We start from the raw sequence: 6,054 nt of genomic DNA, 5'->3' as shown, positions 1-6,054 counted from the left end.
TATCTAGCCCTTGGGGCTTAATCCAGGCTGTGGACACACCCCATTTCCCCTGTTTCATACCCCTCTGCCTAACTGGAATGTTTCCTTGAACTGTGACCATGTCTATTGCTTACCTAGACGGAGGACAGAGATGTGTGGGTGTGTATAGAAACCTCTGGATTGCAGCCTGTCATGCCAGCCCACATCAGTTGCTCTGCCCACTTTTGCCTCTGGCCCCGGCTCACTTTTTACCCCTGGCCCTGCCAGCCCCTGGCATGTGGTCTCTGGAAGGTTGCTCATGTGGCAATGCAGCCTTGGGGCTGGATAACTGTCCAGGGAAAAACTGTTCCAGGTTGTTTTCATGCTGAACTCTTGTCGTGGGCTCAGGGGTGTACTTAGGGATTGGTTAAGTTGGCGTCTGCCAAGGGTGCAGGCCAGGATGGCTCAGAATGGCTAGGACCCCATCCACACACCTCCTGGGCCATTCCTCTACACATAGAATCATAGAATCATAGAGTTGGAATAGACCACAAGGGCCATCGAGTCCAACCCCCTGCCAAGCAGGAAACACCATCAGAGCACTCCTGACATATGGTTGTCAAGCCTCTGCTTAAAGACCTCCAAACAAGGAGACTCCACCACACTCCTTGGCAGCAAATTCCACTGTCGAACAGCTCTTACTGTCAGGAAGTTCTTCCGAATGTTTAGGTGGAATCTTCTTTCTTGTAGTTTGGATCCATTCCTCCATGTCCGCTTCTCTGGAGCAGCAGAAAACAACTTTTCTCCCTCCTCTATATGACATCCTTTTATATATTTGAACATGGCTATCATATCACCCCTTAACCTCCTCTTCTCCAGGCTAAACATGCCCAGCTCCCTTAGCCATTCCTCATAAGGCATCGTTTCCAGGCCTTTGACCATTTTGGTTGCCCTCCTCTGGACACGTTCCAGTTTGTCAGTGTCCTTCTTGAACTATGGTGCCCAGAACTGGACACAGTACTCCAGGTGAGGTCTGACCAGAGCAGAATACAGTGGCACTATTACTTCCCTTGATCTAGATGCTATACTCCTATTGATGCAGCCCAGAATTGCATTGGCTTTTTTAGCTCCTAGATCCTTTTCACATGTACTACTCTCAAGCCAGGTGTCCCCCATCTTGTATTTGTGCCTCTCATTTTTTTTGCCCAAGTGCAATACTTTACATTTCTCCCTGTTAAAGTTCATCTTGTTTGTTTTGGCCCAGTTCTCTAATCTGTCAAGGTCGTTTTGAAGTGTGATCCTGTCCTCTGGGGTGTTAGCCACCCCTCCCAGTTTGGTGTCATCTGCAAATTTGATGAGGGTGCCCTTGAGTCCATCATCCAAGTCGTTGATAAAGATGTTGAATAAGACTGGGCCCAAGACAGAACCCTGTGGCTCCCCACTAGTCACTCTTCTCCAGGATGAAGAGGAACCATTGATGAGCACCCTTTGGGTTCGGTCAGTCAGCCAGTTACAAATCCACTGAGTGGTAGCATAGTCAAGACCGCATTTTACCAGCTTCTTTACAAGAATATCATGGGGCACCTTGTCAAATGCCTTGCTGAAATCAAGGTAGGCTACATCCACTGCGTTCCCTTCATCTACCAGGCTTGTAATTCTGACAAAAAACGAGATCAGGTTAGTCTGACATGACTTATTTTTCAGAAATCCATGCTGACTATTGGTGATCACAGCATTCCTTTCTAGGAGCTCACAGGCTGTTTGCTTAATGATACTTGCCAAGGGCACAAGAGAGGGTAGAGGCATCAATACAGCTCCTGGCCAAGGGCGTAAGGGAGCCATGTATGCCTCTGCATGGGCTGACTGCAGACTGTGGCATGCATGATGTCTAAAGCAGCAGTCTATACATGGCTAGAGGGGCAGCCACGTTGAAAGCAGCACAAAGAGTAGGCCACACAGAGGATCCCTAACAACAACGTTAGCGAGCAAACAAACCACACAACAGACTGCTGCTTATAATGTAGAACTGCCACTAATGTGCACACTGCCTGTGAGATGACTTGGCGGATCCTGATATGGCAAGCCAGGAGATCCAATACACTACAGATGTCATGCCACCTTTCTCTCTTGCGACATACCCACTTTCTGACTCAGCTACAGTAATGTACGCTACTTCACGTACTTAAACTCGAAATGGCACCTTTCTTCAGAATGAAGTAGCACTGAAATCTATGTGGTTACTTGTGGGCAAACATGGTTAGAATTGGACTGTGATTCACACTTATCCAGTCTTCATGCATTTTGATATGGCTCTTTGAACATATTCATCATTTTTGCTCCTTGGGTGTCATTTTAGATTTAAATATAAGTAGACCACTGAGACCCTTTCTCTCCCTCCCACTTTATTCTTTTTTAAAGCTCCTAAGTCCTAATATCTCAGAACACTAAACCCACCAAGATCAGTACATTCTCATCATTCCTCCAGCAGCCAGACTTATCTACATTATATACTATATCTGTCTTTTTTCTAATATGAGATACTTTATTATTATTATCATACTTGGCCAATGGCACAGTATGTCTGAGAGAAAAGAGTGGGGATTTCCCATATGGGCAATCAGCTAATGAAGTGATGCCTGCATGTTTGTGCTTAGTGCTTTAAGCTCCCAATGTCTCCTGTAAGTGCTAATTATTAACATGACTTGGGACCCCAAGGCATGAAACCTGATTACCCCTATCTTATAACAACAGAACAGCTACTCTGCAAGCCTTGTTACTGGTCATAAAATTATCTAGACAGCTTTAAATGTGCCTTTGCACTACTGAACTCTAACATCTGCTGCACTGCAAGTCAGTCAACCACACCCTGGGAGAAGAGGACTGTCTCAGAGTTTAAGAGGAGTTTGTTTTAATGAGTTGCAGATTTGTAGTGCAAAATCTGGTGGAAGGATCAAACTGAGAACCAGGGCTTTCGTTACAATTGGTAAGTTTCTAGCCCTCTTGGTTGACGATAGAGAGTAGCCACTTTATTGAGAGTATGAGATGCAAAATAGGAAAAAAGTAGCATTGTGAATTGGATCAATTTCTGTTGTTAAATTACTGAGCGTAGTTTCAGATTACACATAATCAGGGGCAGAAGGAATGGAGCACTACCAACATTCTCATTTATAGATACAATAAAGTTCAATAATTTCAATCACTTGAGGATGATTGTGGAACAATCACAAAAAATAAGATATGAAATGAATATTTTTTTAAAAAAACCACTTTATTGAAACAATACTTTAAAAACAAACAAACAACAAACAAACAAACAAACAAACAAACAAACAAACAAACGAGTATTTGGGCAATTTGACATGTACAGTACGTTAGCCAGCAGATTAGCTACTTACCCAGGTAGTTCTGGTAGGAGAAATACTCATTTATATATGTAACATGTCAGTAAAAAAAATAATCACATATCTGCTGCTTGCCAGCACAACAAAAACATTGATTAAAGTCATGAATCTTCATTAATTTTTATGGCGGTGCTTTGTCTTTTGTTTTTAAACAGGATGACAAAAAAATCACCAACAAATCACTGAACACATCTGTGGACTCATAAATGATCCTATGAGTTGATGGAGTTTTGAAGGGATTCCTTGTAAAAATTAAGAGGCTCCATAAAGATTTGTGCTTCAAATCTGTGTTTTTATGCCATGGTGGTGCTGGAAAGCACGAGATCCATTATTTTTTATGGCTCAGGGCTAAGACCACAATTTGCTTCATCCAGAGGTGGTGTGTCCTGTTTTTGCTGCCTGTATTGAAACAGGAAGGTACCACACTCCTGGCAAAGCCTCCCTTACCTGTGTTGTGAGCTCTCATTAGAACCCACAGAGTTCTTGCAACATCACACAGAATGCCTGAGATCTCATGAGATTTTGGTGAGATCTTACAGGAACTTGCTGGAAGCTGCTGGGAGAGGCAGTAGGGTGGGTAGAACACTTGCAGGGGCATCACCTCTTGGCATAGCACTGCCTGAGGTGGCTGCCTCATTCTGCCTCATGGGCAAGCAAGCCCTGGCCTCACCTCTGAAAGTAGGGGGAACCAAAGTAGGGACTCCAAGGAGGATCTTCCTTTGTGGACAGGGCAGCTTCATGAGAAAGAACTCCACAATGCACCTGCAGGCATCTTGTGACTCTTTTATCTGCCTGACTTACCAGATTTGGCAAGTAACTTTGTACATAAAATGGCTCAGGTGACAGCATGCTGTTTGGGTCATGGTAGGAGATTGCAGGAATTGTTGAATGCTGTCAGTTGGACTGTGAATTTGAGTGATGACCTTTTTTGGGAAAAGATTATCCGAGGAAGAAGTTCAAAAATTGCAAGAAGTCAGAGAACTCTATTGTTTGCAGCACTTTTGCAAGCAACTGAACTAAGGACTTGGCTGTGGACTTTAGAACAGCAAGAACTTTGAAGCAAAGAACCCTCTCTGGGCTCAGAGAGACAAGACTACTTGTAACATCTGAAAAGAGTGTATTTTTGTATAGTGGTGTGTGTTAGTGTTGGTCTAGTAAAGACAATTCTGCTAAAATGCTGTTTTCAGTAGTGAGTTTAACTCAGGCATAGGCAAACTCGACCCTCCAGATGTTTTGGGATTACAACTCCCATCAACCCTAGCTAATAGGACCAGTGGTCAGGGATGATGGGAGTTGTAGTCCCAAAACATCTGGAGGGCCGAGTTTGCCTATGCCTGGTTTAACTACTTGATTGAGCTTCTGCGGCTCATACACCCAATGCCTAAACAAGATTTCCAGCAGAAAAGCATTATCTCTACTTTTAATTCTTTTCAGAACCTTCTTTCTATCTGTGGTACTACCTCAGCCCACACATTTCTTCTCTGGGCTTTTGACCTGGTGAACACATACTCAAGGTCTGGATTGGGATACAGTTGCCTACACCTTGGCCCAATCCTGACACTTTCTCATTTTTTCACTCCCCGTTTTATATAAGCATGCATTTTCAGGATATTATGATTGAGTAAATGACACTGACAATAGGTTTGCATAGAGGCAAACATTCTCTGAGAAATCAATTGTTGTTTCATACTGGTCAAATTCCTCTTGGATTTACCTAGACTTTTAAAGTCCAATTTGCAATAAGGAATAGCTATTAGTGAATCTAGTCATAGCCCGTTTATCTCCTCCTCCTGAGGAAATTTGTCCCACCCATTCAGAGCAGAAACAGGCAGCTCTCCTTGCCCGCCTGCAACATGAGGGAATTGGGTTGTGAGAAGAAGGGTCTAAACACTTTGCGTTTATTTTGTCCCAGATAACTCTTTCCCCTGTCCTTCACAAGAGCACAGTAGCTGTCATGCTCAGCTGTAAATGACATATTGCATTTACTATCTATGTTCTGAGTTAGCATAGAAAATATATATAAAACAGTGCTCTATTGATTCTCATAGGTGCAGTAGTGTCCTTTGGTATGTGTATAAGGCTTCACCACACATACTGATTAAAGGCTGATTATGTCACCTGAAATTACATAGGAAGGTGCTTATTCCAAGTCAGAACATTGGTCAATTTGCTCATTATAGTCCACTGATTGACAGTGGCTCTGAAGGGAATCCCCCCCCCACCGTCTTAGGTCAGGGACTGAACCTTAGACTTTAGCATACAAAGCATATACTGCCATTGTACTTGACTACAACCCTTCTCCAGCCACTGTAATGGACTCGTTGTAATATACCATAGCACACCATCCAAAAACAGCTGTATGTTTCTGGATAGGGGCCTGTAAGAGCCTTACCTCTTACTATGTATTTGGACATGCATCTGATCCCTGTAGTATGCCCCAAAGATTCCATCTATCTGCAAGGCTAGTTGCATAAATAGATTGTACATTCAATGTGCCATGGACCTGTGGCTTATTCATAGTGAAGGATGCTTATCTAATACGAAGAAAATAGAGCACATGTTACCACATCCCCCAAATCAATTTCTTTGGTGCATTTCAGTTCTTTGGGAGTCTCCAAAGGAGATACACAATGTTGCCAGCTGGCAATGCCCCAAATAATATTCAAATATAGTCTATGCAGCTAGCCTACAAACA

Source organism: Podarcis vaucheri (assembly GCF_965113315.1).
Source record: "Podarcis vaucheri genome assembly, chromosome: 1".
Lineage (NCBI taxonomy): Eukaryota > Metazoa > Chordata > Lepidosauria > Squamata > Lacertidae > Podarcis > Podarcis vaucheri.
Note: the sequence above shows the minus strand (reverse complement) of the source record.